The sequence below is a fragment of the Mesoplodon bidens genome (genome assembly GCF_964165515.1).
Source record: "Mesoplodon bidens genome assembly, chromosome: 6".
NCBI lineage: Eukaryota > Metazoa > Chordata > Mammalia > Artiodactyla > Ziphiidae > Mesoplodon > Mesoplodon bidens.
Window position 1 is genome coordinate 82,650,103 of NC_138162.1, and position 17,994 is coordinate 82,668,096.

A 17,994-nucleotide genomic window follows, 5' to 3' on the forward strand; every position below is an offset into this window, starting at 1 on the left:
AAAGATATTAATTTAAAAATTCTAATCAGCATGATAAAAAAGTAGATCTCATGTTTATTATTCACAGAATTTTCTAAATCTCTAGAACAAAAACAAACCTTTTCAATGAATCTCATCACTGGCCTATTTTCACTGGTAATGGCATACATGTGACTCATCAAAATTCTGCCTGTGTGTGTGTGTGTGTGTGTGTGTGTTGAGGGACAGGGGAACTTAGGTTTTTGTCATCACCATGACAATGTACTTGACTTAAACATTATCTCTTTCTCTTATATTTCAAAATTGTCTTCCTGAGTGTCTGAAGATCTGGCCTTTTAAGGTAAAATTACATAGTTAACCCAATCTACTTCAGTAGCTTACTTACTTCATTTATATTTTCCACATAGAATTTTGCCTGTGTGCAACTTCATTTCCATAGTAGGCATATAGAACATCATGAACACAGTTCACGTACAAAGGAAAATCTTCATGATAATACACTTGATGCATTATTGTTTTTAACCTAATTTATTTTTTCTCATGGAATTTGTTTAATACCTAAAATTATATAATGCATTTGCTTGTTTACTTACTTGCTGCCTCTCTTCTACAGAAAAATATAAAGTTTATGAGACCAGGAACTGTCTCTCTGTTGCTCTATCCTCACTCAAAACAGTACCTAGCACATATTAGATGCACAATAAATATCCCATATTTCTAGTACAATTTGTTGAAAAGATTATCTTTACCCACTGACTATGTCAAAAGGCAGTTGGCTAGGCGTACGTGGTTCTGTTTCTGGTCTCTCTTTTTTTTCCATTCGCTTATGTCTTACCTTTATGCCAAGGCTCAACTGTCATGATTACTGACCTTTATAATGAACCTTGAATTTAAGTGGTGCAAATCCTCCAAATTTGCTCTTATTTTTCAAAATTATTTTGGCTATTCTAAGCTCTTCACGTTTCCACATGTATTTAGAATGTACTTTTCAATTTCTATAAAGTGTCTGCTGCGGAGTTGATTAATATTGATTTAAACTATAGATAAATTGGGGAATTATTTGTTTTGCGAACCTTACTTTTCTTATATTCCAATTTCCTTTGGCTACCTTTATATTGTTGAAATGATTTCACTGTATAGGCTACTTCAAATCATTTTTTAGAATCAAGGGGTAGATAAATAATCTGACACAGACCTGAAATATAAACAGAAGAGAAACTTTGATTATTGTGCTTCCCTCATCCAGATAACAGTTAATATTTAGATCCACATGAGATGCTACTATCACTATACTGATCAGTGATTCTCAACTACTCCTTGGGGCATGCTTCCCTATTCTATTAGTGTGACTGATGATTATGTACTAAGAACACGAAAGGCAAGGAGGCACGAAACAAAGTTGCAAAGCATTGGCATAAAGCGAATTGTTCTTCAAGACTAATGTGAATAGCAAGAAGACATCCGGATTCAGTGCAAAGGAGGTAGAAGTTGACTGGCTACACTCTTCAGTTCTCTCTAATGATATGCACAGTGGAGTTTAGTATAATTTCTAACTCAAATTTAGTTTCTAAATGCTATCTTTATTAAAATATCAAACAATTAGGGTAATACAAAAAGTAAAATAATAGTTTAGATACTTAGTTATGTTTTAATTTCTGTGTGTACATATTTCTGTTGCTGATGGCTCTAGACTATATTTCTTCAGTATATGAAGAGGGAGAGAACAAGAAACATGAGTTGTAACACCAGAATCAGACAGTAGCAGTGCTATTAGGTAAAAGGGTACAGGAATAATCTTAATTAAGAATATCTTCTAGACTTCTATCATCTAGTTGGAGCAGACGATTCCAAATATCAGCCTAGAGTCTTATGCTCTTTTAAAACACCACATACATAATGGCAAATAATTTTGATGATTGTATAATTTTTCTATTTTTTATGTCAATCAGGAAAATACTTCCCTAGCTTATCTATACACCTTAACACAGATTAAATCTCTGACCTGGAGATGAGGTAAATGATTGACCCAACTAACTCAATAGAAGTCTCAATATTTTTCTTAACAGCCATAGACTGTGTGTGCATATGGAGGGGGAAAGTGTCTGCTTAAATTGTTCTATATTCTTTGTTATGGGTTGAATAACTTGGAGTCATAATGCCCAGGACCTCAGTATATGACTCTATTTGGAGGTAGGGTCTTTGCAGAATTAATCAAGTTAAATTGAGGTCATTAGGGTGGGCCCAAATCCAACGTAACTGGTGTCCATATAAAAAGGGGAAATTTACACAGAGACCAACACACATAGAGGGAAGATGATTTGCAGAGACACGGGGAGAAGATGACCATCAATAAGCAAAGGAGAGAGGCCTAGAACAGACTCTTTGTTCACAGATCTCAGAAGGAGCCAATCCTGCCAACACCTTAATTTCAGACTTCAAGCCAGAACTGTGAGACAGCACATTCTCTTGTTTAAGCCATGCAATTTGTGGTACTTTGTTAAGGCAGCCCTAGAAAACTAATACCCCCTCGTACTGATACAAAATGCGGTCCGAAATGAGTCCATCCAGTCTTTCCTATTCCCTTTTGATATCAGGAACATTTACACTCATGACCCTTGATAAGGCAAGTGATGGCTTTGGTTGTGGTAGTAGGCATGATTGATGAAATTTTGTCATATGCATGCTCTCAGCCACTGGGATAGCTTGTCTATATACTACTTAATTATCTAAATACTTCTCAGTGAAGTAGTCTATGCCCAAGTGTAGGTTCTCGGGTGATTTACTTGAGGTAGTTAGGAATTGCAAAGGCAGAAGTCTCAGTATATTCCAGTCAAAGAATTAAGCCACTGGAATGGCCAAGTCTGAGTAGTAAACCCAGGAAAGTAGGTCACTGAGTATTGGAAATTCTCAAAGTCATGCAGATCTCTGTGACAGTGGGGTTGAGAGTTGGGTGTCAATGAGGAGCACAGTAACTGATCCATTTTGTCTCCCTGGTTGAGGTTTGATTATTAAATACATTGTCGTGTATCAGGTTAAATTTGAAAAGCATAGGAAAGGTTGGTTAGACATTCTCTCCCCAGTAAAACACTACAAAGGTAATACAAAGATAATATTGAATCTGTTGCAAAGCACATCAATATGAGAATTGAGAATGTTGAGATTACAATTTATATGACTTGGGACTGACAATTTAAGAGTCATCCAGACTCAAGCCTATAGCCACAGGAATAGCATTCCACCTGTATTATAAACATCACCAAGAAGAGTAGCATTGAGAGATGCTATTAAGTATTATTCAGGCTTAGGACATGTGTTGTATCTTTTTGGCAGGCAATGCCAGGCAGAAAACCCTAGTATGTAAAAGAACGTGGGAAAAACATCTATGTTTTTCATCTATGTGATCATATTCACTCAAAAATATTAAAAAATATAACCTTTCAACCTTGAAGATGCCATAAATGCTCAAGAGACTGTACCAACCTAGTGATCACTAGAACCCACTGAATGAGATCCAGAGAAGCTGCAGTCTTGAGGCTGATGAAAAACTCTTTAGGACCCTCTCAAAGTTTTCACTGAGACAGAGCACCTAATGTCCTGGAAAAAATCTCATGGCTCATATTCTGGTTAAATTTTGATCCAAGGGGAAAGCATTTATGAACTAGTTTGAAATGTGAAAATATAAAGGTGAAGAAGACAATGTAATGGAGGTCAATGATGTAAATTTTCATCCATTTCTACAGTTTCTTACATAACATCAGAAGCCACTGTGAGCTATAAAAGGACTGTTGCAATAGTGCAGCTACAGGACCAGAGGTTGAGTAGCAGACACAAGATTCTGGAATAGAATCAAGACTGTTTGAGAGTAAGAGCAAGCAGAGTGGGTACAAAGAAACTAAGGCAAATCCAGGGAATTGTAATCAACCAGAAATATCCACCTTTTACTTTTCTAATATATTGACTATATATACTTTGGGTTTACTTAAAGAATCAGGAAAAGAACAGACATTTAGATGGGATATGATTTCATATCACATGTAGCTTTTCTTGTATTCCCAGCCACTGTGGTTGTATGAGAAAACAGTTGGAAGGGATGCTTTTACTAAAGAGTGGTAAGTTCTGGTGGAGGAGGGTAGTTAATAATTAACACTCTCATCCATATGTATACTCCCAGATGTAAGAACTTAGGAGTTTTGTGAAAGACATAGAAGTATATCACAGGAAGCAGTCTTCCAGGATTGAGTTCATTGATTCAGTCTGGTTACCACTGTGCAGGTGACAGGAAGAGGTTGGATGGAGACACATACACATAAGAAAGATTTTGCAGAGTGTTCTCCAGAATCACGATATGAATTGAGGATGCTTTCAGAGATTTGGTGTAGTGATGGCTAAGAGTTCAGGCTGGAAGCAAGACTGCCTCGGTTTGAATCTTAGCTGTGGAACTTACTACAGAATACTAACATAAATTATAAGGAAATACAATATTCTCTTGGATGAATATAATGCAGCTTATTTATCTATTCCATGTTGACGCACATGAGTTGTTTCCAGGTTTTACAGTGAGTGATATATGAACTTTAATATATACATGGACATATGAACACTTTCCTTTCATGTTTAGGAGAGGAATTCTGTAATAGAGGGATGTTTAGTTAATGGACACGACTCCAGTGCAGGATGAAAGGATTCCTTTGTTCAGCTATGGCATTGGGTTGCAACGTCCTATCTCTGTTACTTCTTTGACATAATATCTTCTTTACCTAAATTCTCTGATTCTTAATCCACAACCATGGACTTGCCTGTCATCCTTTCTTTCCTAATAATTCTCTCTTTTCAACTTTTCAAACATGCATACTGTAATGACAGAATTGTTGCCTATGCTCCTCTGATCAAGTTCCACTCAACTGTCTAAGTTTCATTTTTTTTAAATGCCAGCCCCTGTTGCAGTTTTTTTCGTAAGTTTCTAGTTCTGACTGTTCCTCAGTATCCATTTTGCTGGGCCCATTTCATATGTGTCTCCTCCTTTTATTGTGGCTAGATGTTTTTTTGATTGCTGTTGTTGTTGTTTTTAACTTTGCCCTGGTTAGCCTCTGAGACCCTCAAGTCCAGGACCATAACTCATTTGAATATTTTAGCATGGGTAGGCAGAGTACATAACACTTAGTAGATGACAAATACTGCTGAAAAATACATGAATAATTGAACATACACCTTAATTTATATTAACCGAGTCTGTTGTTTTAGCATTGAGTGCCCTCTATTATAATTAAGCAAATGTTTTTCTCCTATCTTTTCTGCTGTATATAGGGTCCACTATTTAATCATTATTATTTTTTTTAATCATTATTTTTTAAAATTAATACTCTGTTGACTAGTTATTGATATGTATGTGTAGAAGGTGAGGTGTTAGTATCAAGGTATATATTTCTTTTAGAGATCCTTTCATGTGATAAAGTGTTTTTTTTTTTTCCAGCTTCATGGTACGCTATTTAGGCTAAACTTTATGACACCTCATAAAATATTGGTTTTTAGTCATTTGGTTTGTTACTACTGTCTAAGCCCTTTTTGTTATATATAGTACCAAGGTTTCTATATTTGTGATTTAAATACAATGAAGATATTAACATCATTTTCAGTTGAACTCACTCAGGTATTTAATTTAGTTAAGATCTCTAGTGACTGTATGTTGTCAGGGACAGATTGAAATTGAAATTGACAGGAGTAAAATAAAGTTCTTCCACCTCTCCAGAATCCCAAGTGAGAACAAAAAATAAAGTCTCAAATTATCTGAAAATGTATAAATAAGTAGTCCATTGTTTCCTTCTGGATAATCAATTAAGAAGAGTTAATGAATAAACAAATAATTATTGGATGGGCAGAAAGCAATGATTACAGAATTAAGTACATGTGCAGCAAGCTAGGATCTTTGTTTTGTCAATACTTTTAGAATGAATCAACATTATTTGTGGATATTTACCAGTTTATGGTAAAGGAATATGCTAAACTCAGTCTTTCTGTAAAGAACAATAAATTCACTAACTGAGAAATCATGTGTCATTAGCAATTGTTTCTGAAAGTGTGAAAATTTGGTATAACTTTTGTCCCTAAAAGACCCATTTATGAACTTAATATCATTTTATATTAATTTGAAAGTTGGTAAAAATTAATTTTCTGTGCTTGAAGGTTGTTTTTATTGCTTCAAGTATTATTCTGACAACTATAAATGCCAAAGATTTTGAGAAAAGCACTTTTGCACAATCCATTGGAAAAAAATGGATTCAATAACACATGAAGCAAATTCTAAACTTCATGTTTTTAAGTATGTATCTTTATAGACATACGCCTTGATTTTTATTTTCCTCTTCAAAATATTAATAATGATCCCTATCTGCTATCTTCACAAAGTTGTTTAAGACTCAGGTGATATGGTTATGAAAGCAAATTTTAAAATGTATGAGCTTTGAAATTAAGAACTTTCATGCTAGAGAGCACTCTAATAGTCTTTGAAGAGTTTATACAATTAAACCAAGTGCTTAATTTTCTAAGTCATGGCAGTACTCATGTGCAGAATAAGCACAATGGCTACCCTGCAGTGCTGAGTTTCTACGGGGCAACTGGGATAAGAAGTGACAGTTTTGTAGTGTACTCTAAAGGTTTTCATTCCATTCTAACATGTTAAAACAAATCAGGGCCTCCCTGGTGGCGCAGTGGTTGAGAGTCCGCCTGCCGATGCAGGGGATACGGGTTCGTGCCCCGGTCCGGGAGGATCCCATATGCCGCGGAGCGGCTGGGCCCGTGAGCCATGGCCGCTGAGCCTGCGCATCCGGAGCCTGTGCTCCGCAACGGGAGAGGCCACAACAGTGAGAGGCCCGCATACCGCAAAAAAAAAAAAAAAAAAAAAAAACAAATCAGTATCTGTATGTAATGTTTCACTTGGATTTTTTTTTTTTGATGTTTTCTTGGTTTGGAGAAATTTCTGTCTTGGATGTGACTGGCTATTTGTTTATGTGTAATCTAGGAAATGCCCCTTTATCAACTTCAGGAACAATTTAGAAACGAAGATGGTTTTTCTGGGTGAAAAGTAATCCAGTTACTAAATAATATCTGCTTTTAAAAATGCTTTTTGGTTAAATCGTATGTACTTGCATATTTAAGATCCACTGTTCTAAGTGTCAGAATGTTAGTTCAGGTAATATTGATTAACATATCAGGCATATAAACATGTATCTACATATACTATGTGAATAGACAGATAAATAGGTACAAATTATATGCATACACGTACATAGACAAGTATGTAGATTCATACATACATGTCTGAAAAAAAATTAACCTTGTCTAGTTGAAGTGTGTTCTTAAAATCACACTGATCATGTGCGGTCAATAACGTAAAGCCCAGTGACTTTCTTTTATCAACTCACAGAGCAGAGGAATATTGTTCTTGTATGGACTTTTCTCATGTAACTGAGTTTTTGTCTGCAAATCTTCTATCCTGCTTTTTGGCATAAATAGTCAAATGTGCATTTCTCATGTCTTTGAAGGTACATTACTGGGCTCTCAGGTGTATATAAATTGTGTCCAACATAAAGACTGCTCTCAGAATGTTAAAGAGAAGCTCTGTGACTTATTGCAAAAATATTCCATATTTTTTCTCTTTTCTGTTGTTTGAGAGTATAAGAGTAACATGGTGCAGCGGAAGGAGCATTAATATATATATATATACACACACACATGTATATGTATATATATATATCCAGCTCATTATTTTATTATTTGTCTTTATAAATGTAGATTATCATACTTATCTAGAGATGACAATAAATCAAATTGATCCAGAATCCCTATTCTCAAAATAGTGTTATTGTGCTATCTTTTGGACAGCAGATGATATTGGCTTGGGGGAGCTTGGATGCAGTGACTTATTACTTATCTCTTGGCTATGTAGGTAAATTCATGAACTTTCAGCTCAAAATATGTGCTGGCCATCTGCTTCTGGATGCCTGAGTCAACGTAGTAGCAAGGCAGAATCACAAGGTTTTAGACCTTTAGATCTTCTCCAACACCTCTCATTCCCTTTAGCTTTAAAAATTCCTATGGAATTTGTCTTTTGAGTCATTCACACTTTAGTGAAAATTCACTCAATTATCATTTAGCAAGTAATTCTTAAATGATACTAGGTGAGACAGATGGTATCTTGGAAATAGATCAAAGAATTCTTCCAAAATTTTTACTTTTTAGGTTTGAGACATCTTAAAAGGAGGAAACAGGATAAAAAGTATTTTTGTACAAATCTTTTAAGCATTACTGTCTACCTTCCCAGCACTGTGTGGCAGCAGATAAACTTAGTTTGTTGACAAATTTCTGAACCATCAAAACGACTACTCTGCAAGCCTTCTGTTCTTTCATGTCCTGTCCACAAACTGTTACTATTTTCTCTTTTTAAATTCATCCTTCATCTTTCTAATTTGATCTGCATTGTTGCTACCCATTCATGAAGTCAACTTCTTGACTGATCTGCGCCTCGCTCAATCACTTGCAGAAAGCCCCTGCTGGCTTTAACCTTACACTTGGGAATTTACACTTACATGTACTAATCCTCTTTGCCATTTTGAATTCACAAGTAAGATTCACACTGCCAAGAAAAAGCTACAGAACTGAGAGACTGGAGTTACTGAGTTTCAGATTTTCAGACAAAGAGAATTGGTCTGCCTCACTCTGCCACCATCACAAAGCCATATTATAGAGAAATTCAAGGGTCCTGTCTTGTACCCAGTGTGGAAGGCCAGTAGCATGTATATTTTGTTGTTCAGTTTTGTATTTCCTTTTTGTAACAAATGGTATTAGAACACTCAAGAAAGTATATTTCACATATGGCAGCCATTCCTACTCTGAAATTTAAAAACAAAAATGGGATCTCTTGGTAAGAAAGACAATAGTATGATCATAACACTACATCCACGATAGGCTAGTTCTAGTGTCAAGTTGTAATAAATTTATATCTTGGAAGATGCCCATTTTTAAAAAACTTTTATGTAAGTTTCTCAAGCCTTAAATGTTACCATCTTATGCTCCATTCCTTAAACTAAGTACTTCTTGATTATCCAAGATCATTTTTGTTTTGTTTCATTTTATCCCAACTGTAACACATTTCTCTAATTTTAAAATATTTTATGAAAATGATTTTTACCTTTGTATAACAATATTAAGAGAAAGAGAAAATATAAATGATTTCCACAAAGTCTTATGTTGGGTCTCAACAGCATAAGAGTATAGATCTTGTGAATAAAACTGCAGCTTTGGGAAGCCAAAGCAAATATTTGCAAAGCAAAGAACACCCTCTGAGCCAGACAACTCCTGGGATATGATTCAAAGCTAGGTCACAGCAGAGGAAAAAAATGAAATCTTGACTTTCCCCAGAATACCCGACTTTCATTTTTTTCTGGGGGAGCTAAAACACAGAGAGCATCATCCAAGTTTAATTATTCCATGTTAGCCATTTTACAACTTTAAACATACTATCCTAAACCTTTCAAATCTACACTGGATTAATTAAATCATAATTAAGATTGAAAATTGAAAATTAAAATCTGGAAAACTTACTACACTTATCTTTTTATTCATGCTTATGGAGCATGAGTTTGTATATGTGATGGCCACTGAACATCTGTAAAAATAATAAGGTAGATTTGTACACTTTGATGTACAAAAAGTTATCTAAACCACATTATCAATTAGTAAACAAGACATGGGATACTGTTTATGTGTTATAATACCATTACTAAAGATAAAAAATACTTTTACATACATTCTGTATTAGAGTTCTCCAGAGAGACAGAACCAATAGGACATATATAGAGAGAAGAAATTTACTTTAAGGAATTGGCTCATATGATTGTGGGGGATGGCAAGTCTGAAATCTACAGGGCAGGCTAGCAAGCTGAAAACTCAGGAGTTGACACTTCAGTCTTCAGACAGAATTTCTTCTTCTCTGGGAATTCTCAGGTTTTTAGCTCAAAACCTTCATCTGATTAGATAAGGCTCACCCACATTTTTGAAGGTAATCTCCTTTATTCAAAGTCAACTGATTATAGATGTTAACCACATCTACAAAATACCCTAACGGCAACACCTAGATTAATGTTTGACTAAATAATGGAGTACCATAGCTTAGGCAAGTTGACACCTAAATCTAACCACCATGGGGAGAGAATTATACAAAGGAGTGAATGCCAGGAGCTGGGAAATCAATGGTGGCTCCTTGCTGTTTGCAGAAGGTGTATAGTTTTGTGCTTGTTTAAGTAATTTTTCACCAGATAAGAAATGCATAAAATCCACTGATGGGCAACATTTTTTCTCAAATAATTTCTACTGAAAAATTAGTATATACTGCTTCTAGATAATACACTGGCAATTCTGAGGATAAACTGGTAATCTATAAACAAACTTTTTTCATTTTAATATTCAGATGAATCAAGTTAGAAGTAGTCTACTTTCATACCACTATCTCTCAGGACAAGGTCAAAAGCACAAAAGTAACCAAAGAACATTGTTTCATGCCACACCCATTTCCCAAGGCTTTCATTCATTCTATGCCAAGAATGATTCGGGGATGTTTACATGTGTGTGTGTGTGTGTGTGTGTGTGTGTGGAAGTGCTTATGACATTAAAGCAATCTGTGACACAGTAGCAGGTGAAATGATTCACCAAAGTTGTGTCACCCTGAAGTCAGAGTCAATGAGGGAACCTCAATTCCTTGTTCTTAGTCCAATATCAGGCTGTAGCCCAAGGTTACAGCATATGAGCAGGGCTGCAGATCACAGAAAAGTCTTTCCTGAGATTAATGGCAGGGCTGAGCCAAAGATGACTGAAAGGGCACCCTCTGGCATGCTCATTTATCAGGGATTTACTTGTTGGCTAATGATAGCAATAACAGTTAGTCTGTATCTGACAAACACAACTGGATATGTGCAGTGAGAAACTCTATATTTGAAGTTGGATTATACTGGATCCATACAATTTCCCCTTCTATTGCTCGGGCTGTCATCACAGTCTCTGTCAGTGAAGTTTGTGCTTTTTATTTTAATTTTTAGGAAAGGTAATTATTTTTGCAAAAAAAAAAAAAGTAACACAATTGAAGATCATATTAAATTAACTTTTAATTTTCCTGCATTCTTTAGAAAGATATTTTTCAAATACATATGTAATTTCTAGATTGTTATAATCATAGCAGAGATAGAATTAAAATTTTCACTTTAATTCTTACTGTTAACACTATTCTGTGGTCTATATTTCCTAAAAGTGTTTTTTGATTGTTTTTGTTATTACAAAAATAGATTCTCATATAAAATGTATAAAATGCTGGTGAACAGAAGAAACTTCGTCACTCTTGATCTTAAAACCATGCTACAACTACTGTTAGCAATATTTTCCCTATGATCTTTATATTTTAAATTAACATATACACACATGTAAATTAACATATACACATATGTAAATTCACATAGGCATATATACACACATGATTATGCATCCACATGCTGTGAAATTTACTGAGTTTCCTTTCCTTTTTCTGTTAATGCTGTATTGTGATAAGTTATTTCATAATTTATCCTTTAAAAATATAATTTTAAATGGCTGAACATTACTTCTTTGTGAAATTTTATTTAACTAACCACCTGATATCAGATACTTAAACTTTTTTTTCAATTTTTCAGCCCATTAAACAGTACTGTGATGAAGACTTTATTATTATATATTTGTCCTTATTCCTGGAAATAAATTATGAATAATAAGATGCTGGGTCAAAGAATATGTGTATTTGCTATGGCCTGAATGTTTGTGTCCCCCCAAAATTTATGTGTTGAAATTTCGTGCCTGATGTGACAGTATTGGGAGATGGGGTGGGGCCTTTGGGAGATGATTAGGTCATGAGGCACAGTCTTCATGGATGGGATTAGTGACCTTCTAAAAGAGACCCAGAGAAAGTTCCCTTGCTCCTTCTGCTCCTTGCTCCTTCTGCCATGTGAGGTTACAGCAAAAAGGCAGCCATCCATTCTGTGTCTCCAGACACAGAACCTGACCATGCTGACACTAATCTCAGACTTCCAGCCTCCAGAAGTGTAAGGAATAAACTTCTGTTGTTCATAAGCTACCTGGTCTGTTGTATTTTGTTACAGCAGCCTGAATGGACTATGACTTAGAAAATTTAATTACATATTGCAAAGGTAATCACTAAAATAGCAGATAGGGAATATATAAATTCCAAATGAAAGAAAGAAAATGGAATTATAACAAATAATCATAAATAAGAATTAATAGAAAAGCAAACTAGAACAGATGTACTAATACACACAAAAAATAGGTAGGCAGGTATGAGTTAGGTGTATTAGAAATTACATTGAATGTAAAAGGCCTAAATTGTTCAGTTAAATGACAAGATTAGCAGATTGGAAATAAAATAAAACTCAAATATATGCTATTTAAGCAAGACATTTAAAACAGAATAGTAGAAATTAAAAGGATAGAAATTTCTCATGATCCCTGGCAATCACTGATCACTTCTGTATCCCTATAGATTTGACTTTTCTAGAATGCTATAATAATGGAATCACATCTTTTGAAACTGACTTCTTTTACTCAGAATAAAGATTTGAGATATATCCAAAGTCTTGTATATTTCAAAAGTTCATCCCTTTTTCTTATTGAATAGTACTCCATTATATAGATAAACAAACCATAATTTGTTTTCTATTCATTCCTTGAAGGACATTTGAGTTGCTGATAGTTTTTCTCAATTATCAATAGAGCCACTACGAATATTTGTGTTCAGGTTATTGCATAAACATAAGTTTTTATTTCTCTAGAGTAGATACTCAGGAGTGAGACCGCTGGGTCATACACGGTAAATGTATGTTTAACATTCTCAGAAACTTCTAAACCTTTTTGTATTCCCACCAGCAATGTTGTGAGAGTTCCGGTTGCTCTGAATACTAACCAGAACTTTGTTCCTTTGTTTGTTTAAGCTATTCAAATAGTTATGTAGTGGAATCTAATCACGGTTTCATTTTGCATTTCCCTGATGACCATTAATGTTGAATATCTTTGTCATTCTCATATCTTCTTTGGTGAAGTGGCTGTTCCTGCCTTTTGTTAATTTTTAAACTGGATTGTGTTTTCTTATTTTTGAACTTTAAGTGTACTTTATTTACTCTGGATACCTGTTCTTCGTGGATATGTAATATAAAAATATTTTCTCTCATTTTGTGGCTTGCCATTTCATTCTCTTAGCAACCTCTTTCATAGTGCTTTTTTTCTGGTGAAGTCCAATTTATCATTTTTGTCTTTTATGAATTATGCTTTTGGCATTATGTCTAAGAACTCGTCACCAAACCCAAGGTCACATAAATTTTCTCCCATGTCCCTTCTAAGTTTTATATTTTTATATTTAGATACATGATTCATTTTGAGTTAATTTCTGTATAAGGTGTAAAATTTATAACAAGGTTCATTTCCTTAGCCTATGAATCTCTAGTTGTTTCAGTACAACTTGCTGAAAAGATTAGCCTTTATTCATTGAATTGCTCTTGCACCTTTGTTAAAAATCAATTGGTCATATTTATGTGGATCTATTTCTAGATTCTCTGTTCTATTCCTTTACCTATGTGTCTGTTTCATCAATACCATACTGACTTAATTACTGTAGATTTATAGTAAGTCTTAAAATTGGCAGTGTAATTCCTCCAAATTTATTCTTGTCTTTCAGAATTCTTTAAGCTATTCTAGTTCCTTTGCTTTTCCTTATAAATTTTAGAGTTAGCTGGTTTATATCTGAAAAAAAATCTTGCATAGATTTTGATAGGAATTGCATTAAAATGTATAGAACATTGTGGAAAAAATTAGCATCTTTAATAAGTTGAGTCAATCAATGAAAATGGTAGGGCTGGTCATGTATTTAGAACTTCATTTATTTCATTCATCATATTTTTTAGTTTTCAACATATAGATCCTACTCTTGGTTTGTTATATTTATAGCTAAGTATTTCAATTTTTGGAGATTATTGTGTTTTTATGGTAGTTTATGGATTTTCTTTTTTAAAAAACAGTTTTTATATTCTAAGTTTGCATAGCTAGTGCATAGAAATAAGATTAGTTTTCCATGTGTTGACCTTGTAACTTAGGACCTTGTTAAACCCATTAGTTCTATAATTGTTTATAGATTCCTATGGGTTTTCTACTTAGATGATCGTGTTGTCTGTGGATAGGAGCAGTTTTATTTCTTTTTATCCCCCACCCCCACAGTCTACATGCTTTTTATTTCTCTTTTTGTCTTATTACCCTTGTAAAGGCAAGAAATACATTTTATAAAACACTGTATTTGAACTTTCATTTCCAGGACAAAATAGACTGAGTACACTTTTCCTTATTTCTCCTGTTAGTACAACTAAAATCTATGGACATTGTATATATAAAACAAACTTAAGAAAACTCTGAAAGGTAGAGAGAAGGTAAACTAGTTAAGAACCTTGAAACCTGAAGAATGACCTGGCAGTGGATTTCCTGGGATTTTTTTGTCTAATATATCCAAGATTAGATGCTGGAAAAACTGGAAATCTGGAAACACAAAGAGCCACAGACAAACTTCAGGGAAAGCCTGCTCTCCTTAGCCAAAGGGCCAGGAAAAGGGAAAGGCTAACAAGATAGAAAATTTTTAGACAATTGCCCTACTCTTGGAAATACCATGGATTCTACACCCACCCCCACAGCTAAGGCCAAGTGAGGAACCTAGATTTTTACCCTTGTCCCACTATAATATGGCAACCCTTTCCTTCCTTCAGAGTGATCATAAAGGGCCCAGTGGCGATGTAAGACTTTCATCCCAGCCTGGATGTAAGACACTACCTCTGCTGCCCCCCAACACAAACATGGTGGTATCAGTTCTGATCATGTCAGGAACAGTAATGAAGTGCCCTCCCCAGCTAGGGTGGTGTAAGCAGAAGTTTTATGGGGAGACTGAACTTCCACCTCTGCAACTTTTGCCCCAGCAGACTCAAAGGAGGCTAAGTAAGGAACCTGAATATCCACCCCTCCTGTGATTGGGAAGGTTGCCCCACCCCTTTCTCTCAATATTATAGTATCAGAAGGTGTCTGCTAAAACAAAAGATTGAAATAAGAGCCAGAGTCTCAGAACATAATACCCAAACTGTCTGGAATACAATCTCTTAACAGACTAATGGTTAAACAAACTATGGTACATCCATACCAGGGGATACTATTCAGTAATACAAAGGAACAAACTATTGATACATGCAACAACTTGGATGGATCACAGGGCATTATGTTGAGGAAAAAGAATGTTAATCTCAAAAGGCCACATATTGTATGAGTCCCTTTATGTAACATTATCAAAAGACAAAATTAGAGATGGAAAACAGATCAGTGGTTGTCAGGGTTACAGATGGTGGGGGACTAGGGGTGGGTATGCCTATAAAGGAGGCATATCTTGACTACAGTGGTATTTATACAAATAGATGTAGATATAGATATGGATAGACATGGGATAAAAAGGGCATAGAACTAATCACACGTATTGTATCAATGTCAGTTTCCTGGTTTTCATATGGTACCAAAGTTACATAAGATATGATCATTGAGAGAACTGGGTGAAGGGTACATGGTACCTCTCTACTTTCTTTGCAACTTCCTGTGAATCTATAATCATTTCAAAATAAAAAGTTTTAAAAATCAAACAAGCAAACACTCCAATGTATCTAGGAATGAATGTTAGCAAAAAATAGAAAATATTTTGCAGTTAAAGATAATAAAAACTATTCAAAAGGATATGACGCAGGCAAAGCAATATATAGAGAAATCTACAGCCTTAAATGCATATGAAAGAAAAAAAGAATGGTTGAAAACTGATGAGCTGAGAATTTGTTTCAGGAAGTTAGAAAAAGATAAGCAAAATAAATCCAAATAAAAGTTGAGAAAAGGTAACATAATAAATGAAATAAACAAAGAAATATATAGTAAAAAAGGATCAACTGTATATGATCACTTGTATAGGGCTTGTTAAAAAACATTGCTGGATCCCACCCCAAATTTTCTGTTTGAGTAGCTCTGGAGTGCCAAATTATAGTTCTTTTAAACAAATAACACAATTGAGAAAACTCTGGAGAGACTGAGAACGAAAGAGCAGGAATAATTACAAATCACATCAATAATGAAAAAGGAAACATTAGTACAGATGCTACAGATGCTACAGACATTAAACAGATAATGAGGATATTATTATAAGCAAGTTTTACCAAAATTTTTGAAGGTTTTAAATAAAATGAATAAGTTTTCCCAAACCTGTAATTTACCAAATCTAACTTTAGAAAATTAGAAAAACTGAATAGTTCAAAGTCATTTAAAATTTAATCAGTATTAAATATCTTTCAATAACAATAGATGAAAAAGTATGTATTATAGAAAGCATGATGACATTTTAAAGGTAGGAGGGTGTCCATTGCAAAATTCTTCTATTTTGCTATGTGTTTGACGTTTATTATAATTAAAGTGTTGGGATAAACACCTCTGAATACACACACACACATAAACACACAAACACACACAAACACGCACACACACATACACACACATACTAATGTCCCTTTTTTGAGAAATCAACCAAGCAAGGAAAATATATTTCCAGTCTTACTAAAGTTTTCCGAAGGATAGAAACCAAAAGTTCCCCAACTTACTTTTTACTGCACCTGCATATCCTTGATACAAAAATCTCACAAATGTTTAAAATAAGAATTGTTGACCAAATTTACTCATTCCTGAACTGAGATGTACTCTCATTGATATATTAGTCAAGTGAATCTGAACTGTGTATGTGTGCCTATAGATAGAAAGATAGATAAATAGGTAAATGATAGATATATAAATCTGGTTATCAAGCTTGATTTGACATTAAAAATAAACCAGTGTATTTCACCACCTTAAATAAACTAAAAATAAAAAGTATAATATAAATATTATCATCTTAAGAGCTGCAAAAAAGCACTTGATTAAATTCAACATCAATTCATAGTTTTAAAAAATCGGTAGAAAACCAAAATTGAAATGTACTCCCTCAATTTAAAAAAGTACCTACAAAAATCAACCAACCAACCAACCAAAAAGAAAAATGGAAAAAAAAAAAACCCCAAACCTTCTATAAACATCATACTTAATTGTTAAACATAAATATTGTTCTTCTTGAGGAGCAAAACCATAATGTCTGTTATAACCATTTCCACTCCACATATTATTGGATGTTAGAGTCAGTACAATCAAGGGAAAAACTGTATAAGTGATTAAAAGAAACAAAAATGTCTTTATGTCCAGATGATATAGTTGGTATGTTAAAAATATTAAAGAGGGCTTCCCTGGTGGCACAGTGGTTGAGAGTCCGCCTGCCAATGCAGGGGACGCGGGTTCGTGCCCCGGTCCGGGAAGATCCCACATGCCGCGGAGCGGCTGGGCCCGTGAGCCATGGACGCTGAGCCTGCATGTCCGGAGCCTGTGCTCCACAATGGGAGAGGCCACAACAGTGACAGGGTTGTGGGAACAACCCTGGGAACACGGGTTCCCAGACCAGGGCTTGAACCCATGTCCCCTGCATTAGCAGGCAGATTCTCAACCACTGTGCCACCAGGGAAGCCCAAGATAGAATCAATGTGAAACTTTAGTTTTATAAAGTACTGATGCCAAAAACTTTCTACTGGCTCATACTGGATATTTGGTTAACTTAATACTATATATTTAAGTGGTTTATACAAGGTGTTTACAAAATAAAATGATAACTATGAATATGGAATTAAATATTAGGAAAGCAAATGTGAGATTTCTACAAGTATAAAAACCCTACTGTCTATAATTTTTTTAAGTAGTGCAACTAACTTTTCCCTATATTTTGGCTGCTAAGGCATACAATTTTATATAAAGAAATAACTGAATTATAAAAAAAAACATGATTTGTCTATTTTGCCA